Source organism: Vulpes vulpes, unplaced genomic scaffold (genome assembly GCF_048418805.1).
Source record: "Vulpes vulpes isolate BD-2025 unplaced genomic scaffold, VulVul3 Bu000000636, whole genome shotgun sequence".
NCBI classification, from domain to species: Eukaryota; Metazoa; Chordata; class Mammalia; order Carnivora; family Canidae; genus Vulpes; species Vulpes vulpes.
Window position 1 is genome coordinate 247,475 of NW_027325694.1, and position 15,270 is coordinate 262,744.

The following is a 15,270-nucleotide window of genomic DNA, read 5'->3' on the forward strand; positions in this document are numbered from 1 at the left end:
CCTTGACTGAACCAACAGAGGCAAGTTAGCATACATATACACACTTCAATTTTATGAAAAATTATGAAAAAAATGTGCTTTCTACTTTAATTAGATTTTTAAATTAACCGATGACTTTTCTAGCCTGATCTTGTCAAATAATTTGGTCTCTAGGACTCATTACTGGCAAAACTGTAGTGAGGCAGGCAGGCTCATATACTAGTGAGAGAGTATAAACTGAGGAAAGATTTGTAGAAAACAAATTAACCTTTAAAATGTCAGTACATTTTAAACACTTCTAGGAATCTCTTCTAAGGAAATAATTCATTAAAATTTTGGGGAAAAATCTTTATGTAATAATGTTTAAAACTAATATTTTATATATAAAATACTGGAATAAATGATTATGGTGGAGGTCACACACACACACACAATTATACAGCCACATGACAAAATTTTATGCACCTGTTGAATGTGTAATGGAATAGAAAAAAACTGTCTCAAACAATGTTAAAATGATAGAATAGATCACAACTCTGTATGTACAAAATTATTTCAATAGTGCTTGCTTCTCATGTGTCTGGGTGGCTCAGTCAGGTGTCAAACTCTTGGTTTCAGCTCAGGTCATGATCTCAGGGTCATAAGATTAAGCCCCACGTTGGGCTCTGTGCTCAGAGAGAGATTCTCTCTCCCTCTCCCTCCTTGTCAGCCCCTCCCCTCGTTCATGCTCTCTCTCTCTCTCTCTCAAATAAATAAATAAAATCTTTAATAGTGCTCACTTTAGCAACACATAGTAAAATTGGAACAATACAAAGGAGATTAGCATAAACTCTGTGCAAGAATGACGCCCAAATTCATGAAGCATTCCAATTAAAAAAAAAAAGAAAAGAAAATTATTTCAACAAACATAAGAATAAATAGGAAAAACTGCATCAAAATGTAGTATTGGATATCTGATTATTTTCTCCTACTTCTCTTCATAAGTTTTTTGTCTTTTGCAACTTTTATATGTATATATCTTTGAATTAGAAAAGAATTAAAATTTAACAATTGTTTCATAATAAAAAACTGAAAAACATTTATATCTTTATTGAAATGAATAATTAGATATTTTCCTTTTTTTTTCTTTTGAGACAGAGAGAGAACATAACACACAAGGAGAGAAGGGACAGAGTGTGGGAGAGAGAAAATCTTAAGCATACTCCACGCCTAGTGTGGAGCCCAAAGCAGGGCTCTATCTCAGGATCCTGAGGTCATAACCTGAGCTGAAATCATGAGTCAGAAAATTAACCAGCTGAGCCACCCAGCTGCCCCTAATCAGCTATTTCTCTAAATTATAATTTTACATTGAGAAGTTTGGGAGGGAGGCAGAGTTTCTGAAAAGTTATTCTGATTCTCTGTGGGACCTTGTCTTTATAAGCACAGTTAACATGTTCTAGAACAAAAAGAATGTATGTCAAAATATTGTGCCAAGGACAAGTAGTAAAAGTTAAGAACAGAAAAGTAGAATTAAGAGATATTCTAAGAGTTATACTTTCAATAATGAATACCTCAGTGTTCTCTTTTGTAAGATTAGAGATTTTGACTGATTAACCTCTGTGTTCTTTCAGTACCAACAGATTATGCTTTTATAATTTTCTCTCCAAAAATAATAATTTGCATCCAGATTTACCTTTGCACAAATATATCTCCCTTTATTGCTGGGGAGGATGTAAAATTTATATATATATGCATATATATTATATATATAAAGTATATATATATAAAATGATGATCTAATGAACTAATGGATGGATAATATATATATATATACAGGATATATATCCTAATGGATTATATATATATATATATATATATATATATATATATATTCTCAGGACCATAACCTATTGCCCTGCCATCCACAGTTTGCTTGCAGATTTCTTGTTCTCAGCTTTCACAGGTTCTCAGTTTTATGGAAAGTGGAATTATTCTTTACAAATCACTTGTTTAGGCTTTGAAAACTTATCCTCTTGACTTCAAACCACATAATCTTATTCTTGCTGTTTTATTTTGTTTTGTTTTCTCTTAGACACTGGAGCATGTTTCCCTCCTTGTTTAAATTGCTTTGCATTAGGGTCATTAATTGGTGAATGTTGAGGGCTCAACATATGCTTCCCATAAAGTTGCCAGCTTCCTCCGGTGTTATATGACAGCCTTCTTGAAAGTTGAAGGACAAGGTGCTTGCATTTCATCTAAAAAAAAGACATAATTTGAACTAATGTAAATTTATAGTAGCCGAGATTACATTATAATAGAGAAGTCTGCAATGGTGGATGTAGGAAGAGTCATAAAGGACAAGTTGCAAGGGTGAAATATATTAATGTCGGTAACAGGATGTGAGAGCACACCATGTATACATCTGGGAAGCTTCAGAAGCCAGGGAGGGAAACCATCAGGAAACAGAGGCTGGTTAAATATCACATTGGTCTCAATAGGCAAATCAGATTAAAAACAATCTTGAAGTTTTGAGTAAAGTAAATAAAATCACACTCTGTAAAGCAAGAAGTGATTTTGTAACTGAGAGAAGCTTCCTGTAACTGCAAGTTTTATGTGAGGTCCCTCAATACTCTTTAGACAATTTTTTTTTCTGGACTTTTTATCAAGGTCTTTTCGGTTTTTGTTTTGTTTTGTTGTGTTTGTTTTGTTTTTTGTTGTTGTTGCTGTTGTTTTAGTAAGCACATGAACCCCAAAGATAGGATTCACAGGGAAGGTTGCAAACAGAAGCGAGGTTTTTTTGTTTTGTTTTGTTTTTTGGGGGTTTATTTATTTATTTATTTATTCATGAGAGCCTCAGAGAGGGGGCAGAGATATACACAGAGAGAGAAGCAGGCTTCATGTAGGGATCTCAATGTGGGACTTGATTCTAGGACCCCAGGGTCACACCCTGGGGCTAAGGCAGACTTTCAACCGCTGAGCCATCCAGGCATCCCAGAAGAGAGGTTTAAAATAAAAGTTACATATACTTAAAAATGAAGTGCCTTTACCTCCTTTCCTTGTTTCTATTAAAACAAAATTTTTCAATGAAAGAATGAAAGCTTGGAAGAGAAAGAAAATAGAACTGCATATGGGCAGGAAGAGATAAATCAAAGATGAAAAGTTAAAGAAGACATCAGGATAAAGAGATGGATATTCCATAGTAAAAGAAATCTGAGGGCTCATCTGGGAAATAATAAAGGGTCCCTGACTACACATAATAATGTTGCTGATTTTTTTCTACTAAATCCAAGAGAGTAGTAGCATAAATATCTATAAAAATAATTTCCATTGCCTAGCTTGTTCAAAAACTTTCATTTCCAAAGAAAAAGAAACAATTTATAGAGTTTGAATATAAGACATAATGAGCTTTTGCAATATATATTTATGTTTTTGTGTTGATGAAGATGATGAAGATATAGTCTTGCAACCCTGTATTAACATACACTACACATATAGGAAGAGTTAAGAACTACACTTTCTGATGGCATCATACAGGATGTTTGTTCAATGTAACAGTTATACTTGAGTAAATTTCAAAGCAAATTAATGATATCACATTTTTAAGCATCATGCAGGAACAATGGTCATTAATAATAAACAATCAAGTGCAAATACAAAATTAACAAATATTCTCCAATGAGGTCAGAAGAACCCACTATTGCATTTGGAAATTAAAATATAATGGGCTTGCCAGTCATAAAGTTCTAGGTTTGGTGAGGAGAGAAAAGTTCTCTTACTAATGAGCTATATGATTTCACAATGGAATATCAGGCAGTAGCTTGGATATGTGGCTAGGTATAGATAAATAGAATTTCCACATTTTTCTTGAGTAACTTGTAAAACTTTCAAAATAGTTGATATTGGCTTTTAGGTGAAAGGCCATTTTATTGATAGATGGTCTGATAATACTGGCAATTAAAATATTTGGGAACTACATAAAAATCCTTTACAAACATCTTTTGGCAACACAAACTACCTTACATATAGCTCTCAAAAATGAAAATGTTCCAATCCAAGGAGAAGATAATTTAAAAAGTCTGGAATACTGAGAAAATGTAAGTTATTGTAACTTTCTTTGTTTTAAAAGATTTTATTTATTTATTCATGAGGACACAGAGAGAGAGGCAGAGACACAGGCAGAGGGAGAAGCAGGCTCCATGCAGGGAGCCCAATGTGGGACTCGATCCCAGGCCTCCAGGATCATGCCCTGAGCTGATGGCAGACTCTCAACCTCTGAGCCACCCAGGAGTCCCAATAAATTACTGTAATTTTCCATCTCAAGTTCCTACTAAGAGATTTATGTAATATAAAGCTTTTTTTGGTTCTTTCTTTAATTATAACAATTGCATATCAGTCACATCATTTTATTTGTGATTTGGCAATACGTGCTACTTTTATTTGCCATGTTATGGCTTTACAAATTTCTTGCAAAATTTTATCTCATTTACTAGAGAAAATGAATCATGGTGTGGAGTAAAGATACCCAATTCATTTGTTAATGAATGAATGAATGGTGAATACATTCATTTTAAAAAATCAAGGAAGAAAAGAAAAGAGGAAGAAAGAAACAGAGAAATGGAGGAAGAAAGAAAGGGATGGGGAAAGGAAGTAAGGAAGGGAGGAAGAGAAAAGAAGAGTTGGCAAACAGAAAGAACAATAAAGAGCAAAGACTGAAGATTCCTGAAGAAGAATTTCTCCTTAAGACTGCAACATTACCTAAATTTCCAGCTTGTTGGCCTGCCCAGATTTTGGATTGTCAGAACCCATATCACATAAGTCAGTTCCTTAAAACAAATCTTTGTCTCTGCATGTGTAAGTGATAATAGATGATAGATAGATATAAAGGTAAGAAAAAAGAAGAGATAACAAATAGATATATAGATATGAATAAATAGAAATAAAAAGAAAGAAGAAAGATGATAGATGATAGATCAATTGATTGATCTCCCATTGATTCTATTATTCTTGAGATCTTGACAATACATATTTTATATTTAAAATAATAATTTAATAGTTTCCATTGAACTGCATATTATAAACTCAAAACTCTTAGAGGAGTCTTAAACCAATCAAGGTTGTTCTGATAACATTGGCCTTTTAATCCTGTTTTAGTGGGTTATACAGACGAACTCCCACCACCAAAATGTTTATTTCTAGGGATCTTCAGGTACCATAAAACTATAAGGATTGTGTGGGTAGAAAGAATGATCAAGTTAATCAGCTATAAGTAAGAAAAAATCAGAAAAACATAGGAGAATATAGAAGAATATCTTTTTATTATAAGTAATCAAATTAGTTTCCTCATTTGTAGCTAACAATCTCAGAGATCTTTGTAAAGAAGGATCTGTTTTAAAATAAGAACTATGGACAAGGTTAGCACCCTTTCAAAATGATCTTGTCTAAGAAAGAAATTTCTTTTATTAGTGTAATTATACCTAGCGAAAAAAGTCTTCTTAATTCCTTAATATTACATCATTGTAATCCTACAAGAGCCTTATAAGTCCTAAAATCTCTCATGAATTTTCCACACCAGTAATTTTTAATATTGGCAATGGCATGTTCCTCATCATAAATTCCCCTGTAGATTAGCTAAAATATTAGAAAATTATTCTTGTTGTAAGGTAATGTTAAAATATGTTTATATCAGAAACAATATAATGGTAATTTGCACATTAAGTGAAAAGTTTGTGTATAGGCATTTAAGTTTCCTGGAAGTCTCATCCTGAAGATCACTGAACTCTTCTATAACCACTAAATGAGCAATGTTCAAATATTTATAGCTATAATCCTAACTTCAGTACCCCAAACAATAGAAAACTAGACTAATCTAAACTCACAGGACTGCCACTGTCTAGTATGGGAAGGATTTTGAATTGGAAGAATGAAAACTTTTGAATCAACTCTATGATTTTGAGTTACCGTCCCAAACTAGCTTTTTCAGCAATGAACATGAAGAGGGCATCTGTGGTTTGAATATTTCCCCCAGGTAATCTGTGATCCAATATATTTGTGAACCGCTAGACTTGAAGCAGAAAGAGTACTCAGAAATATTGCAATAGTCTAAATGAAAAGTGCGAGGCTGAAATAAGTCCTATGGCAACAGGAATATACAAAAATTAGACATGATGGACAATAAAGCTAAGAGAGTGAGGGATACAAGATAGTAAATAATTAAATTTGGAGACAGAGAAATGGGAGGCATCTGGATGATTGTAGAAAGATTAACAAAAATAGGGAAAACAGAAGGTGGAGAAAGTAAACATGGAAAGGTAGTATATTCAGCTTTTATTGCTCATCAAGGAATCTGTGAATGATTAGAGTAAGCTGTATATTAAAGCAGCCAGAAAGATAGGTTAGGAATGCAGAAGAGAGATCTAAACCTGAAATACAGATGAGGGTTACCATTCTAAAGGTAGTGGAAGGAGGAGGAGGAGGAGGAGGAAGAAGTAGCAATAAAGGGAACTTGTAGAAAATATGTAGTCTTGTTTTCAATGGGTATGTTTATTTTTATATAAATATTATTATAATAAATTTATTAGTATGCAATCTGGTCTTTTTCCACTCAGCAAAAGGTTTTGGAGATTGTTCCATGTTGGTACATATATACTGACTTCAACATGAGTAAATATTTAAATGATAATGAAATTTCCAGAAGGATATACAACAAACTGAAAATGATGATTACCTCTAGGTAAGGGAGGTGATTAAGATTACGCATTGCGGTCAAAGAGACATTTAAATATTCTTGTAAATTTTATTTATTTAATATGGAGACTGAATTTGTGTATTGCCAATAAAATCAAGAATTCAGTTTTTTTTTTAAGTGAGGTTAGACTATTTCATTCAGATTTGTCATTCTCTGCTTGCATAATTCGTTGAATTCTCATGATGCTTTGGAAAATTAAATTATGTGCTGAAGTCTCTTGGAAGTCCAAGAAAATGCCAATGTTTTGTCCTAAAATAGCAATTTAATAAGATACATTTATTTCTACTGAATTGGTACTGAAACTGCTAGTGCATATGTATCAAAACCTTAAGTAAGTAATGCAGCTGCAAATGTCTACATTTGTAGATCATCTATCATCTTTATCAGGATATTTCTATCAGTCATTCTGACAAAAACAGCGTGCATTTTTAAAATAGCAAATCATTTAAAATATGTGAAAGTGCTTTCTCGAAATTCACTATCAGAGTACTTGTGAATTCTCTCAACAAAGTGAAAAAAATGAAACGATTATGATACATTTTCCTCCTTTTATCTTGAAGATTGACTCGTTTGTTCTCTACATTTTCCTTTTGGTAATATCCAGACAAACTCCCTCCAACATGTCAGAAGCCCTTTTCTCTCCTTTGTCCATATAACACTTGCAGAGAATTAACTCATTCCCATGACATTAACTTCTTTCCATTAAATGAATGCCACTCAGGTGTGATATCTCAAGTACAAGTGCAGCTGTCATCTCTCTCTCATACTTGACACATTGTAACCTCCCATAAACACCCCAAACACATTTCTTTATCTTTCCTTCCTCCCCCATCTTGCAAATCAGGGTCACTTCCAAAAGGACTTTCTCTTTGGCATCCTTATTTATTGATAGTTCCCCAAGGTCATTAAAGGTAGGAATGTTGAAGCAGAAGCTCCAAATTCAAATATCTGCCATAGCTAGACAGGAAACAGGAAGAAGACTGGATTCAGGCAACATAGAGTGATATTGACCAGTTATTTAAGGGTACACAGCCCAGTAGAGGCAGGAGCCTCTTCTTAAACTAGCATAGCCTATTGCCAACTTAGGGTTACAAATACCTAGTCCTGCCAATTAAAAAAAAATGGGCTCCTGGATGGCTCAGCCTGACTTTTGATTTTTGCTCAAATCATGATCTCAGGGTCCTGAGATTGAGCCCTGCTTCTGGATCTGTAATGGGTGTGAAGCCTGCTTAAGATTCTGTCTCTCCAAAAAAAAAAAAAAAAAAAAAAAAAGATTCTGTCTCTCCCTCTCTTTCTGTCCCTCCCCCATTCTCACAGGTGCGCACCCATGCTCTCTCTCTCTCAAATAAATATGTCTTTAAAAATCTTATATTAAATGCTGGTAACAAATTTTATACTAAAACGACGGCAAAATAACAACAACAGTAATAAATCCAGAACAGTTGACAGCCTTTTATTATAGAGGATTTTGTCTGATATCTAAGGAAGCAAAGCTGTGCTTCCATTCTTATTAATTGGCTTCTGAGAGCCAGGAATTAGAGCACACACACACACACACACACACACACGAACAAACAAAAGAACAAAAAACAGGTTCTATCTTGCTTTAGTCTCTGAAGCAAGTGAAATCTTGAATATTACCTGTAAGTCACTGATTCCCTAAAAACAAACAACTCTATCACTGATTTTTACAGTACTGATATCTGAAAATATATCAAAGCCTTTTTGATACCTGAAAGGTCATCTGAGAAAATTGCTGTTTTCCCACCTAGAATAGAAAAACTGTAAGGTCAGTAATTCTGGTAATTGGGTATGCGAGAGTGTGTGTGTGTGTGTGTGTGTGTGTGTGTGTGTGTGTGTGTGTGTGTTGTATTTTTTATCTGATAACCCCGTGCTGCTAACACTTGGACTCCTTTATAAATGTTCTATCTGGGACACCCAGGTGGCTCAGTGGTTAAGCATCTGCCTTTAGCTCAGGTTGTAATCCAGGGGTCCTGGGATTAAGTCCTACATCAGGCTCCCAGCGTGGAGCCTGCTTCTCCCTCTGCCTGTGTCTCTGCTTCTCTCTCTCTGTGTTTCTCATGAATAAATAAATAAAGTTCTGAGTAAACTTTACTCTTTTCTAAGTGGCATTATTTCCAACCTAACCTTAACACTTAAGTCGCTATTCCTGCATCTACAATTTGATGTTTCTTCCCTCAAATTGTTTCTTGAACCAGTTTCAATCTTTAATTGTGGCAACTATTTTTACAACTCAGGCTTTAAGCCTCTTGCACTGCATGCACAGTTTCTAATGTTGGGCAAATCCTTTCAACACATCATACATGCAAAGTATAATCAAGTTATAATCAAGTTTATTTCCCTAATAAATTCCTTTCAATAAATCCCACACCAAAAAAAATCAGTTTCAAATTCCTTAGATGGATATTCAGAGATTTCTAAAAACAGGTATCTCTTTACTATCTCAAGTGGAGTAGTTTACAACACAGACTACCTTTTTAAGCCCAACCAGCTCTTCTTTCTCCTTCTCCACAGCAAAAAGTTCTCTCTCAGCTCCTTTGCTCATACTCCTTAGTTTCTTGAATAAGCTTTGCTCTGCACTCCCTTCCTCTGTGCCTTTGCATTTTTAATAAATTATAATTTTTGTTTTCAAATAGTATATATTGGCATGGGAAAAAGCACATGGCATATTGTCAAGTAAAAAATTATGAAGCATTATAAATAATTGGATATTATTTCTTAATGACAGAAGATGGCAAGAGAACAAGAGCACAGGGAGACTGTTTTTCAGATCCTCAAATATTTAGGCAAATTACATTTTATTTTCATTGTTCTTTTTTATTTATTGTAATTTTTGCTTTTTACATTAGTTATTTTATACCCAGAAAAAATAACCATATGCGCTTATATATGGTACCCAACCTTTAGGACCCAGCTCTAATAAATACTTTGCTTTGTCATCTCAGAATTCATCCATCCTCAGAGATTTCTCTTGGAATTCTTCATAGCATTTTCCATAAGAAACATTGATTCATCTTGTTGATAATGCATTAAAACTCAATTTTTTCAGTTCTTTGACCACTAAATTCCAATCCTCCTCCTCCAACTCACCTTTATTTGGACCCAGGATTAAGCGTTCCTTACCCAGAAAAGACTAGGGTATCTTACCCATATCTAATTTAAAATGAACATAATTAATAATAAAACAAAATTTCCAAGCAAATTAGGATTTTATTAGTCTTTTGAAATAAATATTTAAAATATAAAATTATTTCAAATTTAATTATTTGTTAGCTTGCACATTCTTGCCCATAAGTGAATAAGTGGTTGCATGTGGTGTACATATACACATGCTAAGCATGTTTTTAAACTATTGGATAATTCAGTACCAGCTTCCAGCACATATTCTCTTGGTCAGATCCATGACATTGTTATAGCCGTGATTCCTCAGCCACCATCCCAATTTCAAGCATATTTCTCATCCACCATTACTTTAGTTTTTCAATTTAAGTATTCTATCATCCCCACATCAACAATTCTTCAACCAAATTGAGCACTCCAAGCTATTATCCTTATAGTGTTTTCACTAGCCATCACCTACTTCACCACTTTTATTCCTTAACCAGTGCAAATTCCATGGTGTCTCAGGAAGTAGGAAGGCCCGAGGACAGGAACAGAGATGAAGGAACAGCCAGTCAGTGGAGGAGTCAGAACACACACCACATTTATTGATTCAGTTTGTTGTCTTATAAGGGCGTGTTTTATGGTGCGCTAAAACAGTTACAGTAGTGACAACAATGGTTACTGATCACACATTATGATAAGAAGCATTACAATAGTGAAAATACTTGAGATGCTGCAAGAATTACCTAAACTTGACATAAAGACACGAGGTCAGCAAATACTGTTGGAAAAATGGCACCAATAGACCTGCTCAACAGGAGTTGCCACAAATCTTCAATATATAAAAAATTGCAGTACGTGGGAAGCACAATAAAGCAAAGCACCATAACATGAGGTATACCCGTAATCCAGTGCCAGGAATGGATGAGAAAATAAATAGTAACCAAGTAAAATACTAATGTTTCCTATTACTTTGTTTTATTCTTTCAGTTACACGCATGTATAGCTTATCACTTTAGGGGATTTCTTCTTCTCATTAATTTATTCATTCATTCAACAAATATTTAGTAAGAACATATTTTTGTCTCAGAATGTCATTGGATTTTTGTAATACAAAGACAATTAAAACAATTTCTTTGCTCAGTGAACTAATGTAAACTACCCTAAATTTACTAGTGGATTTAATGAAGCCTTGTATACATGGCTGCATATCCAATAATATTTATATTAATTATTCAATTAAAAAGTGAAGAAAATCTTTCATAAGCCTCTAAGTAGATAATTGCGTATGGGGACGTCAGGCGCACGTCACGCACGCACGTCACGCACGCTGGCCGCACGCAGCGCCCCTCCTCGGCGGTGTCCTAGACGTGAGCCGCCGCCTGTCCTGGGTCTCGTCCACACACGAGACGCTCCTGGCGGTCCGGGGGAGAGCGCCCGGGTCTGGGCCGTGGGCCGAAGACGCCAGATCTGGCGGGTCCTCGCGGCGTGTGCGTTCTCCTCAGGGAGGCCGCGCTGCTTGCGTGGGGAGGCCTGGGCAGGCAGAGCACGTGCACCTGCCGGCCGGCTCCATGGCACAGGATGACGGGGCGGGTCCTGGATGTGGGGAGCCTCCTCCAGGGCTTCCAGCCAGATCTCCAGGGGCACCTCCCTGCCGTGACAGGACCGGCTCCCTCCATTGTCCAGGGATGCGCTGCACTGTGGGGTGACTGGGCCCCTAGTCAGACCCTCGACCAGTTGGGGCTGCCTGCCCAGATGCTTGGCCTCCACGACACGTTGGACAACTGACGCCCCGTCGAGCTTCCTCAGCTGGGGATGGGAGTGCTCCAAGGCGGCCGTCTTCACCGGGAACTAGTCAGCTCCCTCCAGGCCTACTACGTTTCTGCAAGGTACGTTCTCAAAGGATCATCATAAGGATGATTCCCGGGCTTGCTTCAGGGGCAGGTTCTCTTCCTTGGCAGGAGTGCGGTCAGGAGTCTGCATCATGATCATTTCATGATATATACAAATATTGAATCATTATGTGTGCACCTGAAAGCAACATGACGTTACATGTCATGGATACCTAAACAAAAAGTGATTTTTTACAAACAAACAAAAAAACCCCCACAAAACAGAGAGAAGGATACAGAAAGGTTTATTACTCACATAATGAAGCCTTCTTAAAAAAAAAAAAACTGTTATCTCACGAGCAGGTCCAAAAGCAGAGCCTGGAGATAACAGATAAAAGAGACCAGTTAGGCTTTTCTTGAAATTAGGGGATCTGCTTGAGTGAATGTTCCCTTGAATGTTCCTGGGATTTGCATGGTTGGAGTTTCCTACTCCTGCCAAAGGAGGGAGCACCCAGCCTTTCTTATCAGCTTAGCCAGTTGTGGGGCAGAAGACACAGGGCTTGAAAACTTTCAGCAGTTAAATGTCAAAGATGAAGTCAGAGTTTGTTAAGATGCCAGAAGACAATGGCCCTTAAGGGCCTTTGCAACCACTGCTTTCTCTCCGATGAATCATCTTTGATCCAGTGTAACAAAATGTGGGTGGTTTCTTGTATTCTGGACTTATGGTGTAAGCTGACGGGACCTTGTTTTAAGTACTTAACATTCTAAATTCAGAGAACCACCGGAAATTGGAATTGTTGAGAGGTGCCGGTTAGAGAAAGGACACACGTTAACCCTGCTCATTCATCCCTACCAATTACTATAGAATGAACATTGGAAAATAATACTATGGTTGACATGTTGCAGAGATTGCTGTTCATGGAAAGCCTCCCCACTTTGGGGACATGGAAGGGGGCTCTATGAATTTTATTTTGAAAGTTTGGTAAAGGCTTCAAGAAGAGGAAACAGTTTTCATTCTTTGTTTATACATGTGCTTGGAACAAGGATTGCTGAAAATCTCCTGTGCTAAATGAACAGAAGGAAGGAGAATTGGAAAGAGAAATGAAGAGAGGGGGGAGAGAATGTGTGTATCTGTGCGTATGGGTAAGCTGCAGACACGAGAAGGAGCAGAAACACCTTCTCCAAGGATACAGGGGGAGCATTCTGCAGGGTCCCACGGGACCTCGAAGGGCAAATACAATTGGGGGATATAGCCTTGCCATGACACCTACAGATTTGAGGAGTGAAGGGGCAAAAGGGACATTAAACATTAAAGGAATTCATCAGCTAAGGGTCAGCTGAGAGATGGGGCCAAACCCACAAATGTAAAAATGCCTAGGGGAGCTACACACAAATACTTTGTCATGGTTTGTTGGAGCTCATAGACAAGGGATATAATAATTATATCAAGCAAAGAAAAGACTACAATCCCACGCTAGTGAGTAAGAAAATATTGGAGTTCCCTTTCTTAACTCATGCCTCAGTACACAAAAGGAGGGAAGGGAAGTTTGGGAAAGACAGACCATAATTTTCTCTGCTTAACTCCATCTTTCATTAGCTCAAGGTAAGACTAATCTGTGCTACACAGTTGGGAAGGTGAGAGAGGAAATGTTACTGTTGAGTTTGAGAGTAAACTTTTAAATTGTAGCAAGTCAGCCTTAAATGGGAAAGTGAGGTCCTTCCAGAAACCAAGGGAGATCAGAGAAGCTTTTGAATCTGGTTTCTCATTTTGTTTTGTTTTGTTTTAATGAACCTTTAGCAGGAAATTTTATCAACATAGTACCACATGAAGATAGTTACTAAAAAATAGAACTTCAAGAAATTATTCCAGATACAGTCACATAACTGAATCATTCTGGAGCTTTCGACCTCAGTATAGGTGTTCTATCCCTGTGGGGCTACCTCTGACCATCATTGGTATGTGTTTTGTACCCTTCACTGTGGATGGTTGAGAAAGTACAGTAAACAAGTGGAATTTGAAGGTCACTGTCCTCTGTTGTGTATGTGTGTGCATGTCATTCACATACAGAATTATCCAAATATGTTTATTATGGGAAATATGATCACCCTCCACCATGGGGTGGTTTATACTAAGAATAGTAGGCTATAGAATAAAAATTAAGAACATCAATATTTGTTAAAGAACTGTTCACACAGAAGTGAGAGGAAGCACATTTAAAAGTCGCAGGTGTGACCAGAATAACATGGAGACAAACTCAGAGGAGAAAGGGAAGAGTAAAGAGTGTAAAACCTACCAAAAAAGATTACCCTAAGATAAATACTAAGATGTTGCACTGATGGTAGCATTTCAGATATCCGAGTGTCTTAAGCTATTTCTGTGACATTTATGGAGAAGGAGTTTGAATAATAAATGGCTGTGGAGAAAAGCTGTTGAACACTAGCCATAGGAAAATGGAAATCCCTATATATATATATATATATATATATATATCCTTTGCAATTGTCTTATAAACATTAACAGAAAACTAAACAAGTGGAAAATATTTCATCTACCTAATTTTAAAAATTATCTCAGCCGAAAAAATGTAAAAAAAAAATGGCTATCTATATAAAAGATAGTTCCTACCTGTTTTGCAATTTATGACATCATTTCATTATGACAACTGTGAGAGCAATAATGCAATGCTATCGGAGCCATTTTCCAGATTTGGGACCTGGGTGACTGACTGTACAACCTATGGAAGACATTTCTCTTTTCTAGATCTTAGTTTATGAATCTAGTCAATTTTGACTAAAGCTCTAGACTTTACACATTTTTATTTTACTCACATGTCCACAAATAATTTCTATTCACACGCAGTGTAGGAAAAATAAACCACCTGTGTTTCCAACACTCTTGTCCCACGTAAAAGCTGTGTAACTTTGGACAATTGACATATGCTCTCAGTGTCTCAGTTTCCTTGTTAAGTAAGTCAAAGGAATAATAATAGTCACTCTGTAATGTAATGAGGACAAATAAGATATTATATACAAAAACTTTCACAGAGTGTCTGGTAAAAGGTGATTTCTTAGTAAATGCTATCTATTATTATAATTGCTTGTAATTCTAAAATGGCCTATGTTACATTTGTGTAAATGTATGTCTATATGAGTTTATATGTGATAGGCATATAGTGTATAAAGAGAGATAAATATATCTATAGTCCTTTTTTAGAGTGTAGGAGCATATATTTCTTTTAATATATTTAACAACTTTGAACTTTATAAAATCATTTCCACAAAATCCATATGCGTAGGGATGAAACTTAAAACATAGAATTTCTAGCTCTCGAGGATTCCCACAAGAGGGGAAAAAGATTCTCTTCGTGACTGGAAAAATAGAAGCACTTTGAGACAAACATGTGCTTCAGACTATAATCCACTTTCCTTTCCTACCATGGCACAGACAGCATTATGAACCAGAAAATTGTTTGAGCAGCCACAGATAAGGAATTACAAATCTGGAGGTTCAAGAGTTGTATAAAGCAGATGTAAGGTTAATTTGCATGGTTTAGTTCCCTCCCAGATTTTTTCAATATATTTCAATGGCTTAAAACTCTGAAAAACTGATAG

The 15,270-nt window shown here is 36.1% G+C and overlaps 1 long non-coding RNA gene and 1 other non-coding gene across 2 annotated transcripts; one reads left to right on the top strand and one right to left on the bottom strand.

Moving 5' to 3' along the window:
* Nucleotides 1–750: 750 nt before the first annotated feature.
* Nucleotides 751–855, top strand: LOC140596660 (U6 spliceosomal RNA). Its single transcript, XR_011998566.1, has one exon. It is a non-coding gene; the product is annotated as a U6 spliceosomal RNA (small nuclear RNA).
* Nucleotides 856–10,410: 9,555 nt separating this feature from the next.
* Nucleotides 10,411–12,300, bottom strand: LOC140596659 (uncharacterized). Its single transcript, XR_011998565.1, has 2 exons — nt 11,975–12,300; nt 10,411–11,857 (listed from the first exon to the last, which is right to left on the bottom strand). It is a non-coding gene; the product is annotated as an uncharacterized lncRNA (long non-coding RNA).
* Between the last annotated feature and the right edge of the window lie 2,970 nt (nt 12,301–15,270).